This window comes from Macaca thibetana, chromosome 11 (assembly GCF_024542745.1).
Source record: "Macaca thibetana thibetana isolate TM-01 chromosome 11, ASM2454274v1, whole genome shotgun sequence".
Lineage (NCBI taxonomy): Eukaryota > Metazoa > Chordata > Mammalia > Primates > Cercopithecidae > Macaca > Macaca thibetana.
The window spans coordinates 6,383,802-6,402,855 of record NC_065588.1 but is presented as its reverse complement, the minus strand read 5'-3'; the positions used below and the strand labels follow the sequence as shown (position 1 = coordinate 6,402,855).

General features: G+C 45.9%; 1 long non-coding RNA gene across 2 annotated transcripts in view; it reads left to right on the top strand.

Annotated features, from left to right (window-relative positions):
• Positions 1 to 19,054, top strand: part of LOC126930468 (uncharacterized) — a 44,354-nt gene that overhangs the window by 9,397 nt on the left and 15,903 nt on the right. Inside the window, exon 3 of one of the 2 annotated variants that reach the window (XR_007717597.1) lies at positions 638 to 805. The exons of the other annotated variant lie outside the window; for it this stretch is intronic. This is a non-coding gene — a long non-coding RNA (uncharacterized LOC126930468). Of the gene's footprint in view, positions 1 to 637; positions 806 to 19,054 lie in introns of those variants that run through there. 2 annotated transcript variants of the gene reach the window in all.

The following is a 19,054-nucleotide window of genomic DNA, read 5'->3' as shown; positions in this document are numbered from 1 at the left end:
GCAGTGGCGTGATCTCAGCTCACTGCAATCCCTATCTCCCGGGCTCAGGTGATCCTTCTGCCGCAGCCCCCCGAGCTGCTGGAAATACGGGGTGCGCCCCCATGCCTGGTTAATTTTTGTAATTTTAGTAGAGACGGAGTTTCACGTTGTTGGTCAGGCTGGTCTCTAACTCCTGACCTCAAGTGATCCACCCACCTCGGCCTCCCAAAGTGCTGGGATTACAGGTGTGAGCCACTACACGCAGCTGATTGCTGTATACCTCAACCTCCTTGTCTGTAAAGTGGGAATGTAGTGGACACTGTCGACAGCTTCAGCTGAGTCTTCTCTCCCAGTGATTGCTTCAGCTAAAGAATTGCTTCACTCAAGATTCTGCGCCCTTTGCTGGGGCCACCTGTATCCACTCAATGGCTGATGTGGAAGCATAAAAGTCTGGGCCCCTTCTTCCAGCTGGGGGTAACTCTGCAGGGCTGTCCTAGCTGCAGAGCTGCCCTAGCTGCAGAGCTGCCTGTGGCTAGGGCCTTGGTGATGACTGCATCATCCCCCTGCTTCCCCCTCTGCCTAATCCTGCTTCATTTCTTCGAGGGTCAAATTCAAGAGACTTCCAAATCAACCTCTTACATTCATATCCCCATCTTAGAATCTGATTTCCTGGAACTAACCTGTGGGAAGTGGATACCAGTGACTACGTAGCAAAATCTGGCCAATGAGAAAAAAGCAGGTATGTTCCCTAAGACTGTTTTGCCTGTGACCGGGCTCAGTGGCTCACGCCTGTAATCCTAGCACTTTGGGAGGCCGAGGCGGGTGGATTGCCTGAGCTCAGGAGTTCATGACCAGCCTGGGCAACACGGCGAAACCCGGTCTTTACTAAAATACAAAACATTAGCTAGGCGTGGTGGTGTGCGCCTGTAATCCCAGTTACCCTGGAGGCTGAGGCAGGAGAAATCACTTGAACCTGGGAGGCTGAGGTTGCCGTGAGCCCAGATCATGCCACTGCACTCCAGCCTGGGCCATAGAGCGAGACTCCATCTCAAAAAAAAAAAATGACTGTTTTGCCTTCAAATTTTGGATCTGTTACTACTACCAAAAGCATTTTGAAAAACTGCATACATCTTTGTATACTTTTGAATCTAAAATCTTTCTTTATATTTTAAAATGTAACATTTAGCATATTATTGTTGACATTTAAGATGAAATAAATCCCAGCACTTTGGGAGGCCGAGACGGGTGGATCACGAGGTCAGGAGATCGAGACCATCCTGGCTAACACGGTGAAACCCCGTCTCTACTAAAAAATACAAAAAACTAGCTGGGCGAGGTGGCAGGCGCCTGTAGTCCCAGCTACTCGGGAGGCTGAGGCAGGAGAATGGCGTGAACCCGGGAGGCGGAGCTTGCAGTGAGCTGAGATCCGGCCACTGCACTCCAGCCTGGGCGACAGAGCGAGACTCCGTCTCAAAAAAAAAAAAAAAAAAAAAAAAAGATGAAATAATTCTCTTTAACTTTTTATTTAAAAAATTCAAAGTTTTAGGAATTTGCAAGAATAATATAATGACCTAGGCCGGGCGCGGTGGCTCAAGCCTGTAATCCCAGCACTTTGGGAGGCTGAGACGGGCGGATCACGAGGTCAGGAGATCGAGAGACGATCCCGGCTAACACGGTGAAACCCCGTCTCTACTAAAAAATACAAAAAAATAGCCGGGCGAGGTGGCGGGCGCCTGTAGTCCCAGCTACTCGGGAGGCTGAGGCAGGAGAATGGCGTAAACCCGGGAGGCGGAGCTTGCAGTGAGCTGAGATCCGGCCACTGCACTCCAGCCTGGGTGACAGAGCAAGACTCCGTCTCAAAAAAAAAAAAAAAAAAAAAAAAAAAAAAAAAAAAAATAATAAAAATAATAATGACCTTTTGTATACCCTTTACCTAGACTTGTCAGTTACTGATATTTTGCCCCATTTGGTCTCTCACATTCTATCACTAGAATTACTGATATATAATTAAAACAGAAATATATATATATGTTTTTTTTTTTTTGAGATAAGGTCTTGCTCTGTTGCCCAGGCTGGAATGCAGTGGCATGATCATGGCTCACTGTAGCCTTGACCTCCCTGGACTCAAGTGATCCTCTCAGCCTCCCAGGTACCTGGGACCACAGGCACCTACCACTGCACCTGGCTAATTTTTGTATTTTTTGTAGAGACAAAGTTTCAGTATGTTGTCCAGGATGGCAGAAATATATTTTAAATATATATTCAACTTAAAAAGAAAAATTTGAGATGGTACCCTTCCCCAGTGAGATGGACAGAGCTTCCCCTGTACCCCAACATTTTTTCAAGGACAGGCAACATGTGCAGGGGTTTGGCTCATGTGTGGACTGAGGCAGCCTTGGTCTGAATATTGGTTTTGGTACTTATGGGCTGTGTGGTCTTAGACAGGTTGTTTAACCTCTTTGTGCCACAGAATCTTCATATTTGTGTCTACGTCATATGGTTGTGGTGAGGACCAAATGAGTTAATATATAAAGTACTTAGAACATTACCTGACATATTGTATGGTTTATGTTTATGGTATAATAGAATGTACCAGTGGATGAATAATTATTTATTGCTAGAATAATTAGGGTGCAGAGCAAATTAACAAGAAGATATATCATTAGTAAGTCGCAGGTTTCCAAAAGATGTATTCATGATCATTGTTCAATGCATTATTTACAGTAGAATCACATCTCAGTGGTAAGTTAATCTAAGAACATGGTAGGAATAAATAAATGAGCCGAGAAGTGATTGAGAAATGATAGCAAATTGGAGACATGTAAAAAAAAATTTTAATGACTGAGGCTAGGCTTAGTGGCTCACGTTTGTAATCCCAGCACTTTGGGAGACTGAGGCAGGTGGATCACTTGAAGCCAGGAGCTCGAGACCAGTCTGGACAACATGGTGAAACCCCTCTACAAAAAAGTACAAATATTAGCCAGGTGTGGTGGCTCCCACCTGTAGACCCATCTACTAGGGGAGTTGAGCCTGGGAGGTGGAGGTTGCAGTGAGTCAAGATCATGCCACTGCACTCCAGCCTGGGTGACAGAGTGAGACCCTGTCTCAAAAAAAAAAAAAAAAAAAAAAAAAAGAATATGACTTTCCATTATTCAATAATTGGGAGCAAAAGGGAATGAAGATGTTTTTTCCTACAAGTCTTAGTAAATATAGAATAGTAAAGTGCCTTTGATATATGTTCCTTTTTTTGGAGGATGCAATGCTCATCTGTTGCTAGTAAATGTGAAACTTTTTACTTCCCCCTTCTTTTTTTTTTTTTTGGAGACAGAGTCTCGTTCTGTCACCCAGGCTGGAGTGCAGTAGGTGCAATCTTGGCTCACTGCAACCTCCACCTCCTGGGTTCAAGCGTTTTTCCTACCTCAATCTTCTGAGTAGCTGGGATTACAGGTGCCCGCCGCCCACACCCGGCTAATTTTTGTATTTTTAGTAGAGAGGGGGTTTCAACATGTTGGTCAGGCTGGTCTCGAACTCCTGACCTGATGATCTGCCCACCTCGGCCTCCCAAAGTGCTGGGATAACAGGCGTGAGCCACTGCACCTGGCCTCACTTCCCCCTTCTTGAAGTTGTGCAAAATATTTGGAGAAGAGCAGCCCTGCCAAGATGGCAGACAGCCTGGCCCTGGACTCTGTGTGAGGGTTCAGAAGCTGCTCTGTGGCAGATCTGCCTTGAGCTTCACAGGAGCTGGGCATTGTCTGGGTGCTTTTAAGAATCATGATGGCCGGGCGCGGGGGTTCAAGCCTGTAATCCCAGCACTTTGGGAGGCCGAGACGGGTGGATCACGAGGTCAGGAGATCGAGACCATCCTGGCTAACACCGTGAAACCCCGTCTCTACTAAAAATACAAAAAACTAGCCGGGCGAGGTGGCGGGCGCCTGTAGTCCCAGCTACTCCGGAGGCTGAGGCAGGAGAATGGCATAAACCCGGGAGGCGGAGCTTGCAGTGAGCTGAGATCCGGCCACTGTACTCCAGCCCGGGCTACAGAGCAAGACTCCGTCTCAAAAAAAAAAAGAATCATGATGATCTTTAAGATAAATAGATAAGACATGGAGCTCTGCCTCGATAAGCGAGCTTATCACATGCATGATATAAGGTGCTATCACTATCAGTATTTACTACCTGACTCTCCCTCAGCACTCCAGTATTCCTGGGGAGCTTTGGGGGTATGGAAAGTAATACTGTCCCTACTTCTACTCCTGCTGCACCCTGTCTGAGCCTACAACATCCCAACACATCTTCTTAACTTCACATTTTGCCCTTTACAAAAATATATACAGGACAGAGAAGACACGAAGACCTACAAGAGGTTTGTGGTGATTTCATTAAAAGAAGACTCACCCACACCGATATCATTATTATTTATTTTTTAAAATTTTATTTCAATAGTGTTTGGGGAACAGGTGGTGTTTGGTTACCTGGATAAGTTCTTTAGTGGTGGTTTCTGAGATTTTGGTACACTCATCACCTGAGCAGTGTACACTGCACCCAATGAGTAGTCTTTTATCCCTCACCCTCCCCACCCTTCTCCCTGAGTCCCCAAAGTCCATTATTATCATTCTTATGCCTTTGCCTCCTCCTAGCTTAGCTCCCCCACTTATAAGTGAGAACATACGATGTTTGGTTTTCCATTCCTGGATTACTTCACTTAGAATCGTGGTCTCCAACTCCATATACATATCACATTTTCTTTATCCACTCGTTGGTTCAACTCAAACTGATATTATGAAGCATCCTTTTTTCAGGGCCATGACGCTTTTACACTCCAAGCATTCTATCTTAAAATTTGGGAAAGTTGAGACGTTGTGTGCTGCCTAAAGTATTCTATGTGGCGTGGGTTATTATGATTGTTTGTAGACACAGGTTCTTGTTATGCTCAAGAGAGCCACCTGCCTGGCCTCCCAAAGTGCTGGGATTACAGGCATAAGCCACTGCACCTGACCAGCATGGATTATTTCTTAACACCCCCTTTCTTTACAAAAGTTATTTTCAGCAATAATCATGAATTGAAGTTTTCATATTGGCCCTCATAAAACAAAACTATTACAACTTATAATTTGCTTTCCATTTCACTTTTTTTTTTTTTTTAAGACAGAGTCTCGCTCTGTCACCCAGGCTGGAGTGCAATCTCAGCTCACTGCAATCTCCGTCTGCTGGGTTCAAGTGGGTCTTGTGCCTCAGCCTCCCGAGTAGCTGGGATTACAGGCGTGTGTCACCATGCCCGGTTAATTTTTGTATTTTTAGTACAGACAGGGTTTCACCATGTGGGCCAGGCAGGTCTTGAACTCCTGGTCTCAAGTGATCCTCCCACCATGGCCTCCCAAAGTGCTGGGATACAGGCGTGAGCCACCACACCTGACCTCCTTTTCGCTGTTTTAAATTTTTAACACAAATAAAAGTCCAAGTAGACACGAGGAAAATAACTCAAGTTATTCCTTTGTCTTTGCAATCATGGCACCATCATTGTGTGTTCTGAATCTACCATTGAAAGGCAGAGATATGTGGTTCTGTTCGTGGAAAAATGGGTCTTGATCCTTGAAGCCCAGAGGGTTCTGGGATCTCGTGCAGGAAGGAATCAAGGCGAGTCACAGAGTGCAGTAAGAAGACAGTTTATCGAAAGCTATTCTGTTACCCAGGAGGGCGTCCTCTGGAAGCAAGCAGAGGACTGCCCCGGCTTTGTTTTAAGTTTTTCTCATATGGGGGTCTGGTCGATATAAAGGTTAAACTAAGCTGTGTCTACATGTGGGTGAGCAGACTGCATGAGAGAGTTGATAACTCTGTTGATTTAAAGAAAACTCTCCATGACATTTTAGTGTGTAAGTATTAATACATCAAGGTATAACTATGATTGTCTTCAGAGCATATGTTGATGTGGGTATCGGGACATGCGGACTCTCCATTGTTGTCGGAGCGGGTCTTTGTAGGCATCTTTAGACTGTCTCCTCAACTATAAACACACCGTGACTATAGGCTGTGACCAGCAAGGGATGTGCCTGTCTAGTGTGTGTGTGTGTGTGTGTGTGTGTGTGTGTCTTTCCAGTTCTGAGATGGAGTTGATTGGCCGGGTGCTGTGGCTCACACCTATAATCCCAGCACTTTGGGAGGCCGAGTCGGGAGGATTACTTAAGACCGGGAGTTGGCCGGGCGCGGTGGCTCAAGCCTGTAATCCCAGCACTTTGGGAGGCCGAGACGGGCGGATCACGAGGTCAGGAGATCGAGACCATCCTGGCTAACACGGTGAAACCCCGTCTCTACTAAAAAAAAATACAAAAAACTAGCCGGGCGAGGTGGCGGGCGCCTGTAGTCCCAGCTACTGGGGAGGCTGAGGCAGGAGAATGGCGTGAACCCAGGAGGCGGAGCTTGCAGTGAGCTGAGATCCAGCCACTGCACTCCAGCCTGGGCGACAGAGCGAGACTCCGTCTCAAAAAAAAAAAACAAAAAAACAAAAAAGACCGGGAGTTGAGACCAGGCAGGCAACATGGGGAGACCCTGTCTCTAAATTAAAAAATATATATATATATAGATGGAGTTGAGTGTAAAATGGTGTCACTGGCTCTCCCAAGCTCCTGCTTCCATAGCAGCTCCACAGGGACGGAGGCGCTGACCAGCCCGAAGGAAGAAACCCGTGTAGCTGAGTCTGCGGGTGTCAGGGGCTCACTGTATAACGGCAGTTTTCAGCTTTAATTTCTGTATAGGAGATAATGATATTTAAACGCTAAGTTATAAAAACAAGTTAACTTGAAGTTCACATATTATTTATTTATTTATTTATTTTGAGACGGAGTCTCACTCTGTCACCCAGGCTGGAGTGCAGTGGCCTCATCTCGGCTCACGGCAACCTCTGCCTCCCAGGTTCAAGTGATTCTCCCGCCTCAGCCTCCTGAGTCGCTGGGATTACAGGCACGCACCATCACGCCTGGCTAATTTTTGTATTTTTAGTAGAGATGGGGTTTCACCATGTTGGCCAGGCTGGTCTCGAACTCCTAACCTCAGGTGATCTGCCTGCCTTGGCCTCCCAAAGTGCTGGGATTACAGGCGTGAGCCACTGCGCCCGCCCAGCCGAAGTTCACCTATAATGAAAACTCAGTGGTAATGACAGCATTTATTTAGATTTAGAACTTAGACCAATAAAATACATTTTCAGGGAGGAATGTTCTATCACTGACATTGTTTAGGATTGCTGGCCCAGGGGATAACAAAGAGCCTTCGGTTGGTTGGTTACTCTTTTACAATTCTCTAGGGACAATGAAGCCTCTATTCCCTGCGTTGGCTGTGGTGGGAAAACGGTTTCCACTACCTGCTATTGCCTACCACTGATAAGAGGTCTACCTTTCTCTTATAAAGTGGCGGAAGGGTGACTCATGTCAAAAGGCTGGTGGGACGCCAGCCAGCATGAGCACTTGACCCCTCTCCTACTTCGTTCCTATCCTGTCCTGCCTCCATCCTGCTGTTTGGACAGGAGATGTTGCAGTCCTGGACCTTGACATTGAGAGACTTGCCCTAGGGCTGGCATACCGGAAGGAGCCCAGGACCCTGGCTCATCAGCACTCCATGGAAAGTGCTCCGTCTTCAGACTGTGAGGGAGAAGTAAGATCTCATCGTTTCCGGGGTCTCACTCTCCCACCCAGGCTGGAGTGCAGTGGTGAGATCTCAGCTCACTGTCACCTCCACCTCCTGGGTTCAAGCAATTCCCCTGCCTCAACCTCCTGAGTGGCTGGGATTACAGGTGTGCACCACCATGCCCAGCTAATTTTTGTATTTTTAGTAGAGACAGGGTTTCGCTATGTTGGCCAGGCTGGTCTTGAACTCCTGACCTCAAGTGATCCATTGGCCTTGGCCTCCCAAAGTGGTGGGATTACAGGCGTGAGCCACCATGCCTGGCCCTCTTTTCTGAGGTTTCTGACACTTTCAGGGATCAGGGACATTTATGCCGGAGTCCTGACATTTAAGCTGAGGTGTGAAGAATGAATAGGTATTTTCTGAGTAAGAAGAGGGAAGAGAATTTCAAGGAGTTGGGGGCTTGGGTAGGAAAGCTAAGAGCCAGGAGACCACACGGTGAGTTTGAGGAATGGAAAGAAGCTTTGGATGGGGGAGTTCAGAGTGCCAGGGCATCTGGAATAGGAACCCAAGAAGGACTTACCTGCGCAAATTATTGATCTGTGCTCATTGGCATTGCCTAATATTATGTTTGGGAGTTCTGGGGTGCTAGGAGGTTCTTACAGGCCAAACCATGAAATCCAGGGCCTCACCTTCCTAGGGTTGCCCCAGGCAACCTCTGTTTGTAAAGAATCCTGTTTATTATCTACTGACTCATGGTCATCTGTGGTTTCTATGGTTTCTGCCAACAATGAAGCATAAATCCATTCCTAGAGGGTGGGGTCTACAAGGTGGGGCTGTCCTCTCCCTTTTCTGGCTCAGAGCTCCTCACAGCTTCCCAGCCTGCCACAGCGGGGGTTGGGGAAGTGTCTTTGTCTATGGAATCTCAGATGTGGGGCTCCTTGGGAAGCCGGGACAAGGAACCCAGTGGAGTGAAGGGACAGATCTCTGCAGTCAGGGCTGGGGCCACGTCCATTGAGTGAGAGAGAACTGGGCTGCTCTAAGCTGATCAGAAGCCCTGTTCCCTCTGCATAACTAGAGGAGGAGCCCAGGAGATGGAGAGAGAGACTCCAGGAAGAGTTAGAGCAGGATTAGGAGATCTGGCCCCTTTCTTCACCGGGGACAAGCAGAGTTTGTTCCCCAAAGTTGTGGCAGATATATACGTGCAAAGCTGGGAGGAGCAGTTGTTTGGCAACTGGCAGAGACGTATATATGATGTATAAAGGAACCAAGAGAAAGAGAAGCCAGAGGGACAGGTGGACTTTGAAAAGATTATTTCATTTCACACATTTGCACAAAGCCAAGGTTACAAAGCATTTGTGCATCTATTTTCTCATTTGCTTGTCATAGAAACCCTGTGAGGAAGCCAGGGCAAGAAATATCAATCCATTTGAAAATGAGTAAACATTGGCTGATAAAGTTTGCTTAACATAGCCAAGGTCAAAAACAGGACTAGAATTTAGAGCTCCTGATTCATAGTTCAGTGCTTTCTTTAAACTTTTTTTTTTTTTTTTTTTTTAATAGAGATGGGTCTGTCTATGTTGTCCAGGCTTGTCTTTAACTGTTAGGCTCAAGCAATCTTCCTGCCTTGGCTTTCCAAAGTGTTGGGATTACAGGCTTGAGCCACCACACCTGGCCCAGTGCTCACTCTTCCTCCCTCCCTCCCTCCTTCCCCCCCTCCTTTCCTTCCTTTCCTTCCTTCTTTCCTTCTCTCTCTCTCTCTCTTTCTTTTTTGACAGAGTGTTGAGCCACCACACCTGGCCCAGTGCTCTTTCTTTTCTTTTCTTTCTTTTTCTTTTTTTTCAGAGTCTTGCTCTGTCACCCAGGCTGGAGTGCAATGGCAGGATCTCAGCTCACTGCAACCACCACCTCCTGGGTTCAAGCAATTCTCCTGCCTCAGCCTCCCAAGTAGCTGGGATTACAGGTACCTGCCACCACGCCCAGCTAATGTTTTTGTATTTTTAATAGAGACGGGGTTTCACCATGTTGGCCAGCCTGGTCTCAAACTCCTAACCTCAGGTGATCCACCCGCCTCAGCCTCCCAAAGTGCTGGGATTACAGGTGTGAGCCACCGCGCCTGGCCGCCCAGTGCTCTTTCTACCAAATAAATGTCTCAAACTTGGGCCTCCATGGGCCATTTTAATGGATGTTTAATACACAAAATGCCAAAATTTTGGGTCAACTTAAAAAATGGTCAGCTGGGCACTGCCGGTGGGTCATGTCTGTAGTCCGTGCACTTTGGGAGGCCAAGGTGGGCAGATCACTTGCAGTCAGGAGTTCCTGACCAGCCTGGCCAATATGGCAAAACTCCGTCTCTACTAAAAACACAAAAATTAGCCGGGCATAGTGGTGGGCGGCTGTAATCCCGGCCACTTGAGAGGCTGAGGTGGGAGAATCACTTGAACCCGGGAGGTGAAGGTTGCAGTGAGCCAAGATCATGCCACTGCACTCCAGCTTGGGTGACAGCGTGAGACCCTGTCTTGGAAAAAAAAAAAAAATGTCCCTGCCGGCGTGTTGGTGCACCACCTGTGGTCCCAGTTGCCTGCAGAGGCTGAGGTGGTTGGATTGCTTGAGCCTGGGAGGTCAAGGCTGTAGTAAGCTGTGATGACACCACTATATTCCAGCCTGGGCATCAGAGCAAGACCCTGTCTCAAAAACAATTTTGTCTCAAATTTTAAAATAATGTATTAAAACACTAAAAAAGTAACAACGGTGTCTCTGTTTTAAATCAAGGAGAAGGACATTGTCATCACTAGATTATTTAAATTCAGCTTGGTGTCAGACTTTGGGAACGACATCCAGTGCTTTGTGGCTGTTAGACAGTCCTAGATAAGCTGATGAAACTTGAACTCAGAACTGTGGCAGACATCCTCAGGGAGGGTGATTTGCCACACCACCAGGACCTACGTCTGTAAGCACACTACACTCAAAATTTGGAAGATTGTTTTAACCCTGGGTGATGGTGGCAAATAGATTTCTTATCCCACCCTTGGCTTCGTTGGAAAGTATTTCATGTTCTGATGTTGAATTTCAACTGTTTTTTTATTGTGGTAACATATGCATAACATGAAGTTTACTTTTTAATCTCAGTGGTTTTAAAATATATTCAATCATATGTTTTTGATTTATTTCTAAAAAAAAAAATCCAATGTTGGGAAATAGTAAAGCGTTGATATTGCAACTGTGCCAGAGTTCTAAGTTCAAGAAATCCTGGTATTTTATTTCTAACATGAAGGTTGTAAAATACTGGTCCTGAGTCATAGGTTCTGTTGTGTCACTAAGATATACTACTTGAACAAACCCTTTACAATGAGATTAATGCTTTTCGTTAGCATATCAATGTCACAAATGTCATCCTGCCTTTAAAAAAACTTGTGTGATGGAAAGGAAGAAGTAAAGCTATCTGTGTTTGCAAATGTCATGATATTATATATAGAAAACCCTAAGGAATCTACAAAAATAATTAGAATCTACAAAAAATAATTAGAGCTATAAACCAGTTCAGCAGAGTTGCAGAATACAAGATCAGTTACATTACTAGTTCCGGGCTTTTCTATATACAAAAATCAGTTGCATTTCTATGCACTAGCGATGAACAACCTGAATGTGAAATTAAGAAGACTGTCTACTCAGAATAGTATCAAAATGAATAGAATACTTTGGAATAAATTTAACCAAAGAAATGCAATAATTGCATACTAAAAAATATTGTTGAAAGAAATTAAACAAGGTCTAAATAAAATCAAAGGACAGCCTATAGTTATTGTCTAAAAACTTAATATTGTTAAGATGTTGATACCAAATTTATCTACAGAGTCCATGCAATCCCTGTTGAAACTGTCTCCCCAAACCCCAGAAATGGACACGCTGATCCTAAAATTCATACAGAATTGCATGGGACCTAGAATAAACAAAACAATCTTGAAAAGGATCGCAGTTAAAGGATTCATACTTCCTACCTTTTTTTTTTTTTTTTTTTTTTTTTTTTTTGAGACAGAGTCTCACTCTGTCGCCCAGGCTGGAGTGCAGTGGCCGGATCTCAGCTCACTGCAAGCTTCGCCTCCCGGGTTCACGCCATTCTCCTGCCTCAGCCTCCCGAGTAGCTGGGACTACAGGCATCTGCCACATCGCCCGGCTAGTTTTTTTGTATTTTTTTTTTTAGTAGAGACGGGGTTTCACCATGTTAGCCAGGATGGTCTCGATCTCCTGACCTCGTGATCCACCCGTCTAGGCCTCCCAAAGTGCTGGGATTACAGGCTTGAGCCACCGCGCCCGGCCCTACCTTTCAAAACTTACTACACAGCTACTGTAATCAAGACGATGTGGTATTGGCATAAGGATAGATAAAGAGACGGCTGGAACAGAATCCAGTCCATACATCGGCCGGGCATGGTGGCTCCCGCCTGTGATCCCAGCACTTTGGGAGGCCCAGGCGAGCGAATCACGAGGTCAGGAGATCAAGACCATCCTGGCTGACACGGTGAAACCCTGGCTCTACTAAAAATACAAAAAAATTGGCTGGGCGCGGTGGCTCACGCCTGTAATCCCAGCACTTTGGGAGGCTGAGGCAGGAAGATCACAAGGTCAGGAGTTAAAACCAACCTGACCAACATAGTGAAACCCCCTCTCTACTAAAGATACAAAAAAATTAGCCAGGCCCACATGGTGGCGCATGCCTGTAATCCCAGCTACTCTGGAGGCTGAGGCAGGAGAATCGCTTGAACCTGGGAGGCAGAGGTCGCAGTGAGCCAAGATCGTGCCATTGCGCTCCAGCCTGGGCAATAAGAGTGAAACTCCATCTCAAAAAAAAAAAAAAAAAATTTACCAGGCGTGGTGGCAGGCGCCTGTAGTTCCAGCTATGCGGGAGGCCGAGGCAGGAGAATGGTGTGAACCCGGGAGGCGGAGCTTGCAGTGAGCAGAGATCGCTCCAGCCTGGGCGATAGTGCAAGACTACGTCTCAAAAAATAATAATAATAATAATTCCTGTCTGCACATCTATGGTCAATTGACTTTTGCCAACGTTGCCAAAACCATTCAGTGGCAGAAATAATCGCCTTTTCAACAAATGACGCTGAAACAAATCAATGTCCACATGTAAAAGAATGAATTTAGACTCATATCATACCATATATAAAACTTAAAATACATCAAAGATCTAAATGCAAGAGCTAAAACTATAAAACTCTGAGAAGGAAACATAGGTGGAGCCTGGGCAACATAGTGAGACCCCGTCTCTACAAATAATAAAAAAAATTGGCCGGGCGCGGTGGCTCAAGCCTGTAATCCCAGCACTTTGGGAGGCCGAGACGGGCGGATCACGAGGTCAGGAGATCGAGACCATCCTTGCTAACCCGGTGAAACCCGGTCTCTACTAAAAAATACAAAAAAAACTAGCCGGGCGAGGTGGCGGGCGTCTGTAGTCCCAGCTGCTCGGGAGGCTGAGGCAGGAGAATGGCGTGAATCCGGGAGGCGGAGCTTGCAGTGAGCTGAGATCCGGCCACTGCGCTCCAGCCTGGACGACAAAGCGAGACTCCGTCTCAAAAAAAAAAAAAAAAAAAAAAAAAAAAAAAAAAAAAATTAGCCAGGCATGATGGTGTGCTAATTGGGAGGCTGAGGTGGGAGGAGCGCTTGCGCCTGGGAGGTTGAGGCTGCAGTGAGCCGACATTGCACCACTATACTCCAGCCCGGACAGTGGAGGGAGATCCTGTCTCCAAAAAAAAAAAAAAAAAAGGGGGAAACAGGTGAAAATCTCTGTGACTTTGAATTAGGAAATGGTTTCTTAGAAATGAGCACAAGAATCAAAGAAAAAATAAATTAAGAGAAATCAAACTTTAGCAAAATTAAAAGCATTGTGGGTTAAAGGATACCAATAAGAAAGTGAAAAGACAATCCACAGAATGGAAGACTATATTTGCAAATATCTATCTGATAAGGACCTAGCATCCAGGATATACAAAGAACACTTGTTTTTTTTTTTGTTTGTTTTGTTTTTTTGTTTTTTGTTTTTTGTTTTGGTGGACTCTCACTCTGTCACCTAGGCTGGAGTGCAATAGTGCGATCTTGGCTCACCGCAACCTCCACCTCCTGGGTTCAAGTGATTCTCCTGCCTCAGCCTCTCGACTAGCTGGGGCTGCAGGCGCACACCACCAAGCCCAGCTATTTTTGTTTGTTTGTTCGTTATTTTAGTAGAGACAGGATTTCACCATATTGGTCAGGTTGGTCTTGAACTCCTGACCTCAGGTGATCCACCCACCATGGCCTCCCAAAATGCTGGGATTACAGGTGTGAGCCACTGCCCCCGGCCTATACAAAGAACTCTTACAACTCAACAATCAAGACAACACAATTTTAAAAATGGGCAAAGCATCTGAATAGGCATATCTTCAAAGAAGATATAGAAATGGCTAATGAACACATGAGAGGATGGTCAGCATCATTAGTTATTAGAGAAATGTAAATCAAAACCACAATGAGATATCCCTTCACATCCATTAGGATAGCTATATAATAAAATCAAGGAAAGCAACCAGTGTTGGTGTGAATATAGAGAAATCGGAACCCTCAGACACTGGTGGTGGGAATGTAAAATGATTCAGCTGCTTTGGAATACAGTTTGGCAGCCCCTCAAAAGGTTAAATATAGAATCACCATATAACTCAGCAACTGCACTTGTTGGTATATATCTGAGAGAAGAGAAAACGTGTTCACACAAAGACTTGTACATGCATGTTCACAGCAGCACTATTCATAATACCAAAAAGTAGAAACAACCCCAACGTCCATTAAGCAATAATGAATGAAATAAACGTGGCATGTGTAGTCCCAGCTATTTGAGAGGCTGAGGCGGGAGGATCTCTTGAGCCCGGTAGGTTGAAGCTGCAGTGAGCTAAGATCACGCCACTGCACTCCAGCCTGAGCAACAGAGTGAGAACCTGCCTCAAAAAAAAAAAAAAAAAAAAAAAAAAAAATTAGCCAAAGTAATTCAAATGTGCATTCAGTGATGTGATTAATGAATGAACAAAATGTGGCGTAGCCATACAATGGAATGTTATTCAGCCGTAAAGAGGAATGAAGTTCTGTTGCATGCTACGACATGCATGAAGCTTGAAAACATTTTGTTTAGAAGCCAGTCACATATTGTATGATTCCATTTATATAAAAAGCCCAGAATAGGCAAATCCATAGCGACAGAAAATAGATTAGCAGTTGCCAGGGGATGGTATAGGGAGAGAATCTGGACTAACTTTTTTTTTTTAAATATGGTCTCACTCTTTCGCTCAGGCTGGAGTGCAGTGGCACAATCAGAGCTCACTGCAGCCTCAACCTCCCAGGCTCAAGTGATCCTCCCACCTCAGGTGCACACCACCATACTGGGCTAGTTATTTTATTTTATTTTATTTTTTTTATTTTTTTTTTGAGACGGAGTCTCGCTCTGTCACCCGGGCTGGAGTGCAGTGGCCGGATCTCAGCTCACTGCAAGCTCCGCCTCCCGGGTTCACACCATTCTCCTGTCTCAGCCTCCGGAGTAGCTGGGACTACAGACGCCTGCCACCTCGCCTGGCTAGTTTTTTGTATTTTTTAGTAGAGACAGGGTTTCACCGTGTTAGCCAGGATGGTCTCGATCTCCTGACCTCGTGATCCGCCCATCTCGGCCTCCCAAAGTGCCGGGATTACAGACTTGAGCCACCGCGCCCGGCCGGGCTATTTTATTTTTTCTAGAGATGGAGTTTGGGCATGTTGTCCAGGCTGGTCTCAAACCCCTGAGCTCAACCTATCTGCCTGCCTCGTTCTCCCAAAGTGTTGGTATTACAGGTGTGAGCCACTGTGCCTGGTCTTTAAAATGGTGACTTGTTTTTTTTTTTTTTTTGAGATGGAGTCTTGCTCAGTTGCCCAGGCTGGAGTGCAGTGGCGCGATCTCGGCTCACTGCAAGCTCCGCTTCCCAGGTTCACACCATTCTCCCGCCTTACTTAGCCTCCCGAGTAGCTGGGGCTACAGGCACCCGCCACCACGCCCAGCTAATTTTTTGTATTTTTAGTAGAGACGGGGTTTCACCGTGTTAGTCAGGATGGTCTCAATCTCCTGACCTCGTGATCCGCCCGCCTCGGCCTCCCAAAGTGCTGGGATTACAGGCATGAGCCACTACCCCTCCTAAAATGGTAACTTTTAAATTATGTGAATTGTATCTCAATAAAAAATGTCAAATTAAAACAAAATGCAGTTCACCTTTGCTTTCTAGGGTCAGAGTACCTCATGGTGTGTGTGTGGGGTGGGGCGCTGGAGTGACAGGGAAGCATTCCCTTGTACATGCTGCCTGTTTCCACATGATCACATTGAAAGGAATGTGTCCTTAGTGACTGCAGCCTGAGTCACATGAAGGTCATTTCAGTCTGTGCATCAGGAGTTTAGCCAGCCATGAAGAGGACTATTGCTGGGCGTGGTGGCTCACGCCTGTAATCCCAACACTTTGGGAGGCCGAGGTGGGTGGATCATGAGGTCAGGAGTTCAAGACCAGCCTGGCCAACATGGTGAAACCCCGTCTCTACTAAAAATACACACACACACATACACACACACACAAATAGCCAGGCATGGTGGTGTGCGCCTGTAATCCCAGCTACTCTGGAGGCTGAGGCAGGAGAATCAGTTGGAGGTTGCAGTGAGCCGAGATTGTACCACTGCATTCCAGCCTGGGCAACAGAGTGAGACTCCATCTCAAAAAAAAAAAAAAAAGGACTCTGGTAGCAGATACATATCATGGTGATTGCTCTTGTGTGTTGCCATTGTTATGTGACATGCAACAGTGGCATTTGATAAAACTGCTTCTAAGTATGTATTTATTTATTTTGAGATAGTCGTGCTCTGTCGCCCAGGCTGGAGTGCAGTGGCGCAATCTCGGCTCACTGCAAGCTCCGCCTCCTGGGTTCACGCCATTCTCCTGCCTCAGCCTCCAGAGTAGCTGGGACTACAAGCGCCCGCCACCACGCCCGACTAATTTTTTTTTGTTTTTAGTAGAGACGGGGTTTCATCTTGTTAGCTAGGATGGTCTCGATCTCCTGACCTTGTGATCTACCTGCCTCAGACTCCCAAAGTGCTGGGATTACAGGCGTGAGCCACCGTGCCCAGCCACTTCTAAGTATTAATGTCATTAACCTCCCAGCTAGTTTGTCTGGCTTCTTTGTCGTTCAGTGACTTGCAGCTGTAGGAGTGAGGGCAGTTTTGAATGATATGCTATATTCTTGCACAAAATTAAATTTTTATTCTGGAAAATGTTGCTTTGTGCTTATTCTGGGGGAAAAAAAATCAGTAGACTCTGATTGTGACTGATACAAAAGATCTGATGACTTCGAGCCAAGAGCTGACATTTCATAGCAGATAATTCACTGGGGACAAGGAGTGAATAGCCAGTAAAACCCAGTTTCTAGATAGTCTCTGAGGTAGCTCTTCTCTACAGTTTCTCTTTGCTGCTTGGGCTAAATAATCATTTACATTTTTCCTTCTTCCTCTAGCACATACAGCTATTTTATATTCCCACTGAAATCCTGGTCACTGTTTATGTGGATGACATTATTCTGAGCTGTCAAATGCATTTTCATTTTCATTGCTACTCTGATGAGTCAGTGAAGCACTTTTGAGCCATTTAATAACTTTTGTAATTTGGAGATATTGCACAACCATATGAATGCATAAAGCACATTTTAAAATATAAACAAAAACCTGTACAGGATGGAAAATCAGATTAGCCCAGGTGGCTGGGCGCAGTGGCTCATGCCTGTAATCCCAGCACTTTGGGAGGCTGAGGTAGGAGGATTGCTTGAGTCCAGGAGGTGGAGAACAGCCTGGGAAACATAGTGAGACCTTGTCCCCACAAACAATAAAATTAGCCAGGCATGGTGGTGCATGCCTGTGGTCCCAGCTATTTGGGAGGCTGAGGTGGGAGGATCTCTTGAGCCCCGGAGGTTGAGGCTGCAGTGAACTGAGATTGAACCACTGCACTCCAGCCTGGGCAATAGGGTGAGACCCTGTTTCAAAAAAGAAACAATCCAACGAAAGGATTAGTCAAGATAATTCAAGCAGTCCTGGAAACCCCTTGTGCAAATTTTACGATTGTAATAAGTAGTAAAAACATAATCATTATTAGAACATAATGATATTTCTGTGACAGCCATAATCACTGTCATTTTTCAGATCTGTGAAAAGTAGGGGAACAAAATTGTTGATCACTTTGTCCTCTGAAACTATCTGAAGGATAGTCCTATTACCTGAGGACCTGTTGAGTAAACTGTCCTTGGGCCTCACTCTGAGAAACATTTCACTGCCTTAAGAGATATCAAATTCCTAAGAGATGGGCTGTGGGGAAGACGATTAAAGGACAGATGGGTGGACAGAGGCCATCTGGAGGCTTGAGGGGAGACAGAGTGGACTCGGGCATTTTCCGAGTCCTACATTTCTTCCTCTGGCCTGGGAGTACGCTGCAATAATTATGATCTACCGCCAGAGGGCACTGTGGCACTAGGGACGCCAGCCTTGGACCCCCTCTGGGTCTGGCCTTCCTATGCTTCTCCATGTGTTCTTGACGGCTACCCACCTTTCAGCTCTTTAACCACATTAATTTTGTTTCTTTCCTTACATTCAGGGTTCTTAACCTGGCAACCATGGTAGAACTTTTTATGGTCAGTGAACCTCAGAATTTATATATATATGTCTGAATAAGCATATATACCTCTATCTAGAGGTAGGGTTTTTGTTTTGTTTTGTTTTGTTTTGTTTCTCAGAGTCTCGCTCTGTCGCCCAGGCTGGAGTGCAGTGGCATGATCTCGGCTCACTGCAAGCTCCGCCTCCCGGGTTCACGCCATTCTCCTGCCTCAGCCTCCCAAGTAGCTGCGACTACAGGCACCTGTCACCATGCCCGGATAATTTTTTTTGTATTTTTTTAGTAGAGACAGGGTTTCACTGTGTTAGCCAGGATGGTCTCGATCTGACCTCGTGATCCGCCTGCCTCAGCCTCCCAAAGTGCCCGGCCTAGAGGTAATTCTATAGTTGTAATCAAGTTCTCAAAGGTGTATGTGACCGTCTCCTCCCACCAAAAGTCAAGAATTATTGCCTACGTAGTAGTATCCCCTTGAAGGTGTAGAATACAGTGATGTTAGGGACCAGTTGGTTGACCAGGGGCAAACACTTTATATAGGTTATGTAATACAATCCTCAAACTGCCTTGCAAGATGTCCCCATTTTATCAATGAAGAGCCTGAAGTTCAAACAGGTTAAGACTGCCCAGGTCACACAGCCAGGAAGTGGTGAGGCTGGGGTTCAGTTCCTGGAGTGTCCAACGCTGCGCTGTTGCCACACTGAGAGAGAGTCTCACCCATTCATCAGCAAAGATGTGGAAGGCACCAAGGACATGCCCAGAGCTGTGCTGGGTGCTGG